Source organism: Pan troglodytes, chromosome 6 (genome assembly GCF_028858775.2).
Source record: "Pan troglodytes isolate AG18354 chromosome 6, NHGRI_mPanTro3-v2.0_pri, whole genome shotgun sequence".
In the NCBI taxonomy this organism is placed as follows: Eukaryota; Metazoa; Chordata; class Mammalia; order Primates; family Hominidae; genus Pan; species Pan troglodytes.
The window spans coordinates 159,795,058-159,808,493 of record NC_072404.2 but is presented as its reverse complement, the minus strand read 5'-3'; the positions used below and the strand labels follow the sequence as shown (position 1 = coordinate 159,808,493).

The 13,436-nt window shown below is 35.7% G+C and overlaps 1 protein-coding gene across 27 annotated transcripts in view; it reads left to right on the top strand.

Moving 5' to 3' along the window:
- The window catches only part of TPK1 (thiamin pyrophosphokinase 1), a 384,685-nt gene that overhangs the window by 155,674 nt on the left and 215,575 nt on the right, over nucleotides 1-13,436 (top strand). Inside the window, exon 1 of one of the 27 annotated variants that reach the window (XM_063815722.1) lies at nucleotides 11,873-11,993. The exons of the other annotated variants lie outside the window; for them this stretch is intronic. The gene's annotated coding sequence lies outside the window, so the exon portion shown is untranslated. Of the gene's footprint in view, nucleotides 1-11,872; nucleotides 11,994-13,436 lie in introns of those variants that run through there. 27 annotated transcript variants of the gene reach the window in all.

Here is a 13,436-nt window from a genome sequence, read left to right as displayed (position 1 = left end):
TAAATCACATATATAAATTATATATATATAATTTTTAGGCATAGTTAATGTACGATAAAATGCATATCATAGATGTTTAATTACATGGGTTTTGTTAGACATTTATTTACAGCCTCTTATCTACCATCCAAAACGAGAGAGAACATTTCTCTAGCCCCAGAAAATTCCCTCATGATTGATAATCCAGTTTTTTACTCCCAGTTAACTACTTTCTGGTTTCTGTTACTATAGAACTTAAAAAAATCTATTACTGAATTTCGAGCAAAATAAATCATATAGTATGTATTATTTTGTGTCTTTTTTCTTTTGCTCACATGTTTTTGCAATTCATTCATGTATTGGTAGTTCTTTTTTATTGCTCAGTAGTATTTTATTGTATGAATATACCACAATTACATTTGTTTATTCACCAGATGTACATTTGGTTGTTTCCAGTTTTTGGCTATTATGTGTAAATGCCACTTCTTATACAAGGGTTTCTGTGAACATGTTTTAATTTGGGGAAGCAGGTACAAAGAATGAAGTTTCTGGGTAACAGGGTAAATATATATTTAACTTTCTAGAAATTGGCATTTCACTTTTCCAAAGTTGTTGTACCATTTTATATTTCCATGAGTAATGTCTCTATTGCTCCATATCCTCACCAATATTTGTTCTTTTTTATCTTTTTGATTTTAGCCATTTAGTGTTTGTGAATGGAATTTGTGATTTTAATTTAAATTTTTCTGATAACTAAGGATGTTGAGCATCTTTTCATGTATTTATTGACCATTGGTATTTCATGATTTGATATATAATAGCTTGTAACACAATTCTTATTTGTTACTTTTATTAATTAAAAAAACAGCTGTGAGCTTAGGTCCAGTTCTATACTAGATGTGTGAAATGCTTGCACACCATCTTTATTAAAATTGTTTTAAAATTGTGGTAACAAAACTTAACATGAGATCTACCTCTTAACAAATTTTCGTGTATAATACATATTGTTGACTACAGATACAGTGTTATACATTAGATCTCCAGAACTTACTCATCTTGCTTAACTGAAAATTTATTCTCATTGATTAGTAGTAACTCCTCATTTCTCACTCTCCTCCACCCCTGGCAACCCCATTCTACAGTTTGATTCTATGAATTTGACTATTTTAGATACCTCAGATGAGATAATCTTGCAGCATTTGTCTGTTTGTGACTGGCTTATTTTATGTAGCATAATGTCCTCAAGGCCATTCCATCTTTCATAAACGTCTGTCTCTGTTTCAACTATGAAAGTAGCCTCTCTTCATTTATCAGGTTTTGTTTTGATAAACAAGCCCTAAATATTTTTTCTTATCGTGAATTGCAATGTATCTATTAATATCTATTGGTTCTCACCTGTGGGACAGTAGGACATATGATTAATTTTTCTGTAGTTACTTGTTAAGTGGATGCAAGCTCAGTAAACATAAGCTCCCTGGTGCCATTCAGTATGATAGATTATATGACATAAAGAGAAAATTCTAGTTCAATGTGGTAGATTCTGTAACAAAGGAAGACATGGAGCAAGGACAGTTATATCAGAGTGAAGGTATTAAAAATATTCTGAGGATCCTAATGGGCTGTAAAAGATTAGGACCACAGAGCATGTGAGGTATACATATGTGTGTGCATTTGTAGCGACTGGGGAGAGGCAGGGAGATTCTCCTTTGTCTCCTGGATGAAATCTCAATTAACTACCTTGAGATGCAGGGTTATCTTTTTAGGCATGCCCAATTTCTTCCCTTGTATTCTGGTCAAGCAGAACTGCTCACTGTCCTAAATTTGCCATGCGCTTTCTCCCCTCTGCCTTTGCTCAGGCCCTTTCTCATGGCTGATCTAGTACACATTAGCCCCACCCATAGTCCATTACAATTGTGCAGCCATTCGAAATAATCAGTGATGGTAGATCCTAGGCTGTACTCATTCTTAGATGGTTTTAGCAGCATGTGCCAGCATGTTTTGTAACAGTCGTATCCATGCATCAGTGTTCAACTAACACACCACGTACTCCAGGAGGGCTCCTCTTCCCTTCCAGCCTGAAGTGATTTGGCATTTCCTACACTGTAATAATACTCTTAAATCACAATGTTACATTCACATTTTACCTTGATTTAAAGCTGTAAAGACTTATATTCTGTACTAGGTTGTAAATTTCTAGTGATCTATTGCCATTTCACTTTGCATAATACTTTGTAATTATTTACTTTCTCATTTTATCTTGTGATTTAGCTATGGGTAGATGTATCTTCTTCACTAGGTGGTAAACTCCTGGAAGGCAGCAATCATAATTAATCATCTTTATATGCTTCATATCTACTACACTAATGGGCGTTTGAGAATTTATTGAATTCGTGATTTTTCCTTGATATGTTAGCAGAGATGTAAAACTGAGTTTTGTTAAGTCAAGGATTTCTAAGATACAATACCAGCTATTGGAAGTATCTTGTTGTTAAAGAAACTTTCGATAATTATATATCTTATTAGTATTATAAGCCAGAAATGGCTTATGTCTAAAAAGATTGTGCATTTTTGTCCAAAGTCATGTATAGTATATATCCCACTTATTTCCAGAATATCTTATGCTACGTTGCATTTTAATTCCTGTCTAAATGAATCTTTTGTCCTGGAACTAAGATCCTTGCTTTTGAATTCATTGGTATTTTGAGAGCAATATGTACCATGAATATCAGTGCTAAATGTGAGGGTTTTTTTTTATTTGTGATTTTGTGGTACTTAGAGATTCTCAGACTCATCAGCACAACAGTCTAAGAAGTTGCTATATCTTTAATATTGTGTGTAGGATATCTGAAATGTGGGGAGGGGTGTTTTTAGGTTAGTTTTCTCAGAGTAATTAATGAATATAGAATCCTGAATGGAAAGGTCTACAGGAGAGTATCTTTATATAAACATTGTTCAAAGTTAGCTCAAATGTTTAGGAGTTTTCTTTCTGTTTAAATATGAGCACCTAACAAAAATTCCTAGCATTCATGGAAATGACGACGTAATTAAACACTCATTACCAATGGCAGGATGACGAGGGCCTATTTAAACCGAAAAGCAAAATACATTCTTGATCTCTTTTTCCTCTCACTTCATTAATTTTCTCACAGTTAAAATTTCGGTCTTTGAGCTTTATATAATCATGCAACTTACTCATCAGATCAATCTACGTTTTAGATTAATCAAGTGTGAAGAGGATGACTGTTGTAACTCTAACTCTACAACTATTTGTGCCCCAGCTAAATGAAGTTCAAAATAGAATTAAAATAACTGAATAATGTGGGAGGATAGCTCTTAAGAATTAGCTTCTAGGCTGGGTGTGGTGGCTCACACCTGTAATCCCAGCACTTTGGGAGGCTGAGGCGGGCAGATCACGAGGTCAGGAGATCAAGACCATGCTGGCTAACACGGTGAAACCCCGTCTCTACTAAAAATACAAAAAATTAGCTGGGCATGGTGGCGGGTGCCTGCAGTCCCAGCTACTTGGGAGGCTGAGGCAGGAGAATGGCGTGAACCTGGGAGGCGGAGCTTGCAGTGAGCCGAGATCGTGCCACTGCACTCCAGCCTGGGTGACAGAACGAGACTCCGTCTCAAAAAAAAAAAAAAAAAAAAAAAAGAAATAGCTTCTAAAGCCTTTTAGAAGGCTTGCATCTGGTAGTAGCAAGTGTCTGATTACTGTTGAAGGAATCAGTGACAGTCTAAGTCTGGCTACCTGTGAGTAACTTTGAACAATTTTGTTTTATTTCATTGCAGGTAGCAGCAGCCTCCAGAAGGGACATTATGTAGTCAGAGAGTTAGATTAAGGTTCAAAATCGGGTTCTGCCACTTCATTACTTTTACCAAGTAATTTAACTTTTTGGGCTGTAGTTTCTTCATCTGTGACGTTTCAGGAAGACATCACTTTCTTTTGGAGTATTCAGAGAAATCTTGATGAGGTAAGATTACTGTGGCTGATTACAGAAGATCTGGATAAATCAAGAGGATGGAGCATGGCTCTTAAAAGCTATAATGATAAATTATTGAATAGTTCAGCATGTACCTGATGTAGTTTTAGGCCATAGCTGTAAATATTTTTGTCATGCTTAACTATTCTGAATATAATAATTGTATTACTTTTCAGAAAGGTTGTAAGCATTTTTCAGATAGTGGTTGGCATATAGGAAGGTAGTGTTTGGCATCTGATTTCTTTTGTTTTAAATCCACTTTGTTTAGCTATAGTTTCATACAACAAAATTCATCCACTTTAAACATACAGTTCAATTATTTTTGAAGCGTTATATAGTTGTGTACCCACCACCACAGTCGAGATTAAAACACGTCCATCATCCCAAAAAGTTCCTATCTCCCGCTTTGCAGTCATTCGCCTCCTCCCACACCGTGTCCCCTGTAGACTTCTAGAATGTCATACAAATGAAATCACACAATTTGTTGTCTTTTCTGTTATTTTTCACTTATCAAATGCTTTTGAGATTCATCCGTGTTATTTTATTCATCCATGTATTTTATGTATTTATTATGTTATTTTATGTAGTTTGTTCCTTTTTACTGTCGAGTAGTGTTCCATTATATGGGTATACCACAATTTTCTTTCTTTATTTTACACAGTTGATGAACCTGACTTCTAAAAGTTGCCTTTTTGTTGAAATTTGTTATCATTTTTTTATGTGCTTCTTTGGAATACATGTTCTTTTAGTTGGAACAAAGCAAAATTCTCAGTGTTTTCAGCTCAATCCTAGACATTATATAAAATAGTAGTAAAGACTTATATGTAAGGTCTATATTTGCTATATCTTAGTAAAAAGTATATAAAAGCTTGTTCAATTCTGTTTTTAAAGGAGCAAGACAATAAACATGAAATCAGTGTGAAGTAAGTTGGTGTCAAGTATCTGAGCATAAGTTGTGATCTTGATAACCTCCAATATATGTGGCAGTTGATTTCAGTCTCTCTATGACTAATTTTCTCATTGATTGTGATTTTTTTTTTACTGCTTTTCAAGCCTCTCATGGAATAGTCAAAACATGTAATTTCTATATGCTTTAACATATGCAGAAAGGAAACAAATATGAACCAAAGATCTTTGGTTCAGTTGATTCTTATAAGCCTAGCCTCAGCAATGATTAGTCATTTGCTTCAGTAAATTTCCATTAAAAAGTATTTATGCAATCAAATTACCAAGCTGTGTAAGCATGTCAACATTATTAGGTCTTTGAATCAAAATGATGAAAGGTAAAAATGATTAGTGCATTTAAAATATAATTTACAACAGAAGTCTTGGTATTAAAGAACCTTACACAACAAACCGTGAAGGCATATTTATCTTAAATTATTGATTAGATTAGTAATATATTTTAGTCTGTTCGTTATCAAATGCTATAAATCAGAGGTCTCAAAATTATCCATGCATAGCTATGAATCATTTTGGAGTGTTAGAGGAGGGAGGAATGTGTATGCGAAGGTGCTATGTTTCTCAGATCATGCATGAACCCAAAATAAATTTTCAGAGTGAGACCATTTTAAGCAGCTGCAGGAAGTCAGTTTACAACTAAATTTAATCAGAGGCATTGTTTTTTATGGCTATTCTATTTCATAAAGTATGTTCCTGACAGAACCCTTTTCCCTTCCTGCACTGTGGATGGAGTCTTCAGAAATAAATTATCTTCCAGTAATATTTTAGAGAATGCTAGATCATTTGTCAAAAGTTTTGAGTAACGTGGATTTTTAAATTTTACTTTTTTAAAAAAATATGTTGAATTGTTTTAGTGACTGTTAATATAAGAGCTCATGTTTTCTTATCATGTTTTAAACTTATTTTTAATAGATTTTTAGATCAATGAGTTAAGAAGTGATGGTTGAAAGTAATCACATAATACCACACAAACAAAATTGTTTCTTAAAAAGTTGTGGAATCGTCCCTGTCTGGTTTTTCATACACACTTATGTGATCACACATACACGTCTTCTTGCAAATACACCCTCGGATTCTTCCTGCATGGTTTTCTTGTTATTAAGAGTTGGGATTTGTATTATTGGGCCAAGAGCAAACAGAATAACTCCAACACTAGGCAAGATGGCTTATATTATTTGTTGACACGTCACTATAGGGCAGGACATTTTAGTTGATGATAGGATTGCAACTGAGCTGTCCACGGTCTTCCAATTGTTGGGGAACAGAAGTGACAGCTGGAATTCAATTTAAGCAAGGGCTAGTGAGTAAATTTTATGGGAAAATATCCAAATGGCAATTACACAAAGATGAGCACTGAACTATCACTTGTTATGTGGGGTTAGGAATCTGAGAGTTGTTTGAAGTGTATTCCTTAAAGACTTCAGTTTTGCTGCTGTAGCCAGCAAGGTCAAGAATATGCTGAAGAATCTCAGGGCATTTAAAATACAACAGAAGATATTACACCACACTAAGAAAAAAGTCATTGTGTGTGTGTACATTATATGCAATATGCTTAACTACACTATAGTTAACTCTGGCTGTTATTAGCTTTTGGAAGTAGAAGAGAGCTAGAGAAAGTCAGAGGAAGGGAACTTAAATGGTGAATAAGAGTGCATTTAGTGTATGAATGACTAGACTAAAAGGAACTAAAATAAAAAGTCGTAAATATTAAAAACGCTGACTCTAAATCCTATGATTTTGAATTGCAAGGAGCACTTTTGTTGAATGAGACTAACAGTGCTTCTCCTTAGACTACAGGGAAGATGGTGTTGTCCCTCTCTACAGGGCTTAGACCAGGGAATACTTTCTTTTCACCTTGGATGTCAGGTTCCATCTGTTTCTGCTGGGTGTCATGTAGGGGTGCTGACACCTGGGTGTGATACCCAGGGCTAGAGGAGCCATGTGGGGAGAAGATGTGTATGCATTAACACTGTTTAAAAGATTATTTAAAATCTTGGTGCCATCTAAATGTTGAAAAAAGCCTATTATTTTCAAGCCATCGGAGTGCCCTTGGAAATATCAAGGAGCAGGTTTTAGGTACAACTGGAGTTTTTTGTTTGTTTGTTTGTTTTTTACAGAACACTATGTAATTCATTTCTAAAAGCCTCCTGCTTTCTTCCATGTGTTATGCATCATTATCTTTCAAAACTCAGCCCATGTGTTGTGTCTCCCCAGAAATCTTAGTTTTCACAGACCCAAGTTAGGAATGAATTCTCTAAGCAGTCCTTCACTGTAATGTCACATGATGTTGAAATTATCCATGGGTGCTTCTATTTAATTGGGAAAAATTCCCTGTTCTTGTTTTACTCATCTTTGGAAATAATCCTAGCAGCTAGGATCAGGTTTGATAACTAATAGATGATAAGTAAATATTTTTAACTAACCAGCGTTACTCCTTTTAGACAATTCACACTGAAAATAATTTCCCCACATATTCAATTAAGCAAGTAAGTGACAAATCCTAAATAAACTAAGGGTGTTTCGTGGCTAGATTTCTTACCTTACCAGGTTATATTACATTGTTATTCTGCATCTCTCTTATGTAATTTGTCCTTGAAGTTCTCTTATCCAACCCTTCTATTATCAAACATTTATCACAACGTATTAGAATCACCTATTTGCAAATTCCCACCAGCCTGTAACCTCAGTGAAAGCATACATTTCTCTAGCATTTTTACTCTTATCCCCAGCAATTAGTTCTTAACTATGTGCTTAAGAGTTATTAAAGAATGATTAGAAATACTTATCAAAACTTCATATAGCCTACTGTCATAGATTGCAGTATGAATGTGTGTTTCCGACCCAAAAAGGTAATTCTTAAGATTATTTTTATTTAAGAGGAGAATCAGAGACCTATACCAAAATCTCTTCTGTTAACAATATTAGGACTTATTTAACTTTTTGTATTCGTGTGTGTTTTTAGTTGTACAGAACAAGAACTCTGGCCAACGTAAACAAAAATCAAACGTGATATAATTAATAGAGAAAGTGGGAAGGCTGGGGGAATATGCAGGAATTGGGAGGCTTGGGAAACATTTAGGAATCAAGGGAAGCTGGAAGCCAGATCCACAGCTATGCTTACCCTCTAAGAACCAGTTAGGACTTGCACTTAGCCACCTGTGAGCCAGCCACTGGGTGTACTACAGGTGAATTCCCGTGTCTCTTTTCTAGTGTAATATGGTGTTCAACTGAGTTGAGGTGGTTCTGAGAGAATATCTGCCCATGTCCTTGTTTCTATTGGTTGTGTTTGTTTCTGGAGTGGGATTTGCCTCCCGTCAAGACTGAGACCATGCTAGTTTCTGCACGCCTAAGTGGGACCAGCCAACTATAAATACAAACAAAAAAAAAAAAAACCAAAAAGAATCCTCATGCGTATACATCAACAGCATCTTTTCTCTGCTGCCTGTGCTGTCTTCTTGCCCTAGGATAGTCTAATGGTCTTTATTAATCTCCTCCTTACTTCTGCCTCCCCACACACGTCCCTAACTTACTGGGGTATAAAATGCCCCTGGTTGGAAACTGTTTTTATTCCTCACTATGTCATGACAGTGAAAGGGAATGAAATGGTCATCTGTCATGCAAATAAGTGACAAAAATGCCTCTTGTGTATTCTGAGAAATTTAATAACGTTCTTTTCAAATTTAAAAAAAGTATATAGGAAGTATAATTCCTGTTTAGTTTTATAAAATTTTTTTTAATCAAAAGATTCTTGTTTTCTGAATTCATGTTACATTTGTTTCCAAGTAAACTTTAAAATTTTACTCTTATGATTCATAAATTTCCAGGGAGAGGGTTGTAAATTTTTTTTAGATATCTTTTGCATTTAAAAATATTTCCCCCCTCTTAATGAAATATTACCAAGACAAGCTTATATTTTACAACATAGAGCTTTCTTTAGTTGGTTTGGGTCTTTGTGACAACAAAGTGAGAGAATAACATTATTTTTCTAATTTGTAATATCTAAAAAGGTTTTATTACTTAAAGGTAAGGCTTTAATTTAAATATACAATAATAATACGTTTTTACAAAATTTCCCATTATGAAAATTTCCCAGATTTAGTTCTTTTGTTAAAAAATATTTAAGGCGAGAAATAATTAAGAAAAAAATTGCTTTGTGGCTTCCAGCACAGTAGTTAAAAGGGCAGCTGAAGCTTAGGAGCTTAGGATGCAGTTTTCTTTGTAGAACTAGCAGCATTTTTTTTCCACTTCATGCAAAATTCACTTATTTATCACTAGCGGCCTCTAGTGTATATTCAATTTTTTTCCCTGCTCGACTGTACATTAGTTGGTTATTAGTAACTGGAGAGCTGAGCTGTTCCATGTGTTAGGAACAAGAAAAACAACTCCAGTTTGTGTCATCTTCGCATTTTATCAGTCAGTAAAAAGAACATTTTTGCATAATAGTGTGGTCTTATGATTCCTATTAGCAGTAATAGGGCTTTCCCAGCGACTTTTCTCCATGTGGCAGTTGCTTGCCAAAGCTTAATTCTGATGTGGGAGGAGAGAGTTAGTGATCATGCATTACACTGATGCCCTCTAATGATTTTAATAGGATGCAACCAAGTGAGGATACAGGAGGCAAGGATTATCAAGGTGAGATTTTAGCCAAATTGTGTGACAGAAATCTGAACTGAACTTATTTATTTTAATTGAGCTTATTTGTTCAATTTTAAATAAAACCATATTCAGGTAATTTTTGATGCAGTCATAATTACAAAATATATAAAGATAAATTAAACACCTCGAATTTGTATCATTTAGTATTTACCTTTCTTTTAAACTTTATATATTTTAAAAGGCAAATTCTCTGCTATCACCTCTAAATTTTCCCCCACCTATGGACATAGGATTATTATAATGAATTTGGGGAATAGAGGAAGACATAAAGAAAAAAGTTAAAATAACCTAAAATCCCACTTCTATAGATAACTTCTGTTAGTATTTTTACATATATAATTTTTTCAATTTTACATTTTTGTATGTTTATTGCTCTGTGTATGTATGTGTGTACATGTAATGAAATACAGATTTTTATCTATACATTGCTTTATATCATGCCTGTTTTTAACATTATATTATGAACATGCTACCAAGTCATTATGTATAAATTTTGTTACATTTTTATCTCTCAACCAGTCTACATATATCAGAAAGTTATGTAGCTCATAAGTTGTGTGTTGTTTTTCTTTTTGAGACAGAGTCTCACTTTGTCGCCCAGGCTGGAGTGCAGTGGCGCAATCTTGGCTCACTACAACCTCTGCCTCCCAGGTTCAAATGATTCTCCTGCCTCAGCCTCCTAAGTAGCTGGGACTATAGACGTGCGCCACCACGCCCGGCTAATTTTTGTATTTTTAGTAGAGACCGGGTTTCGCCAGGCTGGTCTCAAACTCCTGACCTTAGGTGATCCACCCACTTTGGCCTCCCAAAGTGCTGGGATTACAGGCGTAAGCCACTGCGCCCAGACAGCTTATAAGTTTTTTATAAGTAAATCTTTGGTAAATAAAACTTTGTTAAGTATTATAAAAACATTAAGTAGTATTATAAGTGTATGAGTTTCTGACACTTACAGTAGTTTCACAGACGTTAAGACATGCTCCAGAAGTCATAAATTTTAAAAAATGTATTTAAGTCTAAGTCGACAACTTGCTTTCCAGAATATTGGTGCTTAAGTTAACCTTCATCAACAGTATAAGACAATTTACATTTCTCTCTGCTCTTGCCAGATTTATTAACTTAAGTTTTTTTGATATATTATGTAGGAAATCATATTCCGTTATTATTTTAGCATATTTTAATTATGGAGTCATTCTATATAACAGGCATTATTGTAGTCACCTGTGATGCAGCGGAGAGCAAAATACTTGACTTCATTGACCTTCCATAGAGGAAATAAGCAGGACAAATAATTAAAATATAAAGTATATTACTAGTGAGAAGGAGAATAATAACGCAGGAGAAGAGGTAGCATGCTTTGCAGTAGGTTGTTAGCAGTTAAAGTGAGGGAGAGCCTCACTGAGCAGGTGACTTCTGAGTTAAGACCTGCAGGGGGTGGAGAAGCAAGCCATTTGCTCAGCCAAAGGAAGAACCTTCCAGGAAGTGGGGATGCTTGTGCAGAGGCCCTGAGACATGAGAATGATATCAGTTGGCTTTTGCTGTATCATAAGCTACCCCCAAAATTAATGGCTTTAAACACTGATTTATTTATTTACTCACAAGTCTAAGGTCAGCGAGGCAGATCTTGTGGGCTCATTCATGTGCTAGTTACGTGGGTTGGTAAAGGAAAACTGTGTCTGTACTCACAACACTTCTGCCACTAAACATCTGGGTTTTATACATCAAACAATTTGCCAGTTGTCTGTGGCCACCAACTGGGTGTCCGACAATTTAATTCAATCCGACATTATTCAGAGTAAGCACAGACCACCACCCTCCAACACACACACAGGTAAAGGACTTAGTCCTACTAGATTGCCATGCACTTTAAATGCCAGTTGCAACTAGTGGATCCCCAGAACTCCCTCCTCGTGTTTGGTAATTTGCTATAATGGCTCACAGAACTCAGGGAAACACATATGTTTACAATTTATTATAAAAGGATGTTATAAAGGATGAATGTGAACAGCCAGCTGATGTGGTACAGAGGGTGGGATCTGGAGAAGTCCTAGGGCAGGAGCTTCTGTCCCCCTTGGATTTGGGATACACTACCCTCCCGGCGTGTGGATATGTTCCCCAACCTGAAAGCTCTCTGAACCACGTTGTTTAGGGTTTTTAAATGGGGGTTCTGTTACATGGGCATGATTGATTACATCACTGGCCATCAGTGATTAGCATAATCTGTAGCTCCACTGGGAGTGGTGGGTATGAACGTTCCACACGCTGATCATGCCTTTGTCTTTCTTGGGAATCAGCCTCCAACTTGAAACTCTCCTAGAGGCCCCCAGCCACCAGTCATCTCATCAGGACACCGAAACACACCCATTACTGTGGAGCTTCCAAGAGTCTTGGCAACTCTTTTATCGGAAACCAGAGGTGAAGACCAAATGTATATTTCCTCTTATATCATGATAACACAGTTGGGTAGGCAGTTTTGTTGATGATGTCAGCATGTAGAAAGGACCCACATGTTTAGAGGTTGGATGTCTGTAAGCTGTACCTGACTCCAGTCTCATCCTCCATCCATCAGGCATGCTCAGAATTACTCTCATGGTAACAGGGGAGGGTTCCAAGAGAGCAAAGGGAAGGCTGCAGCTCCACTTGAATCCTCTATTCCTAACTGCCATGCTGTCACTTCTACTGCATTTTTTAAGTGAAAGCAGGTTTCAAGGCTAATACAAATTATTGAGGTGGGGAAAGGGATGCATATTAATAGCTTGTGATGAAACAGTCTGGAAAGTCACATTATAAAGGGGTATAGATTGGGAGGAGGAAATAATTATGGATAATTGTGCAAACAATCTGCAAGAGGAGATAATGAGGAGAACTTACTAGGAAGGAGAGTGATCAGAAAGATAACAGGGTAGATCTTAAAGTTCCTTTGTAGATAATATTGATGACTTACTGTGAATGAGATGGGAAGTCACTGGAAGGTTTTGAGCAGAGGAATGCCATCAGCTGTTTTTTCAGGATTGTACCGTGGAGGATGCAAAGAGAGAGCCAGATTGAGAATGTATTTTCCCCTATAGAACTGGCTGAGAAATCATTTACTAGGTGCAAGAAAGAAAAGTGAAGGATGACTCCAAGAAAAGTCAAGGATTTTGAACTAAACAACTAGAAAAGAATGATTTTTCCTTAGATTGGGGAGATTGTAAGAGTAGTGGTTACAGTGGGGGAAAGAGCAGAGATTCAGTGATTTAAGTTTGAGTTATTTATCCATCTCACATTGAGTAGGTTGTTGGATACAGAGTCATCAGTATATAGAAAGCCATATAAGGCCATGAGACAGTGAAAATAACCTAATGACTGCAGACAGTGCAGATACTGAGCTGTGGAATACTCCAGTGTTAAAAATTCCAAGGGACAAAGCAGGAGTAACCCATGAGTTAGGGGACAACCAGGAAACTATGATCATGGTCCTTAAATGATGAAAGAAAATCAAGGAATACAGAGTGATCATTTTTGTTATATATATCTGATGGGTAAAGTAACATAGGATAATTGACCATTAGATTTAGCAATATGGAAGTCTTTGGCATTGGAAAATATATGTGTGTGTGTGTGTGTGTGTGTGTGTGTGTGTGTGTATGTATGATTAGAGATTATATATATGGTATTTAAATTCCTTCCCTTTTGTGTCATGTCTTTTTTCTATTTCATTTTTCCTATGTGATTTTATTTTCATTTTATAAGCTATTGGGATCAACTCTGTTTGAACAAGGATACTCACCCTTTGTCTTTTAAATGTTTTTCTTTTAAATGTTTTTCCTAATATTCTTTTTAATTTTAATAATAGTCATCTCATGATTTTATGATTTC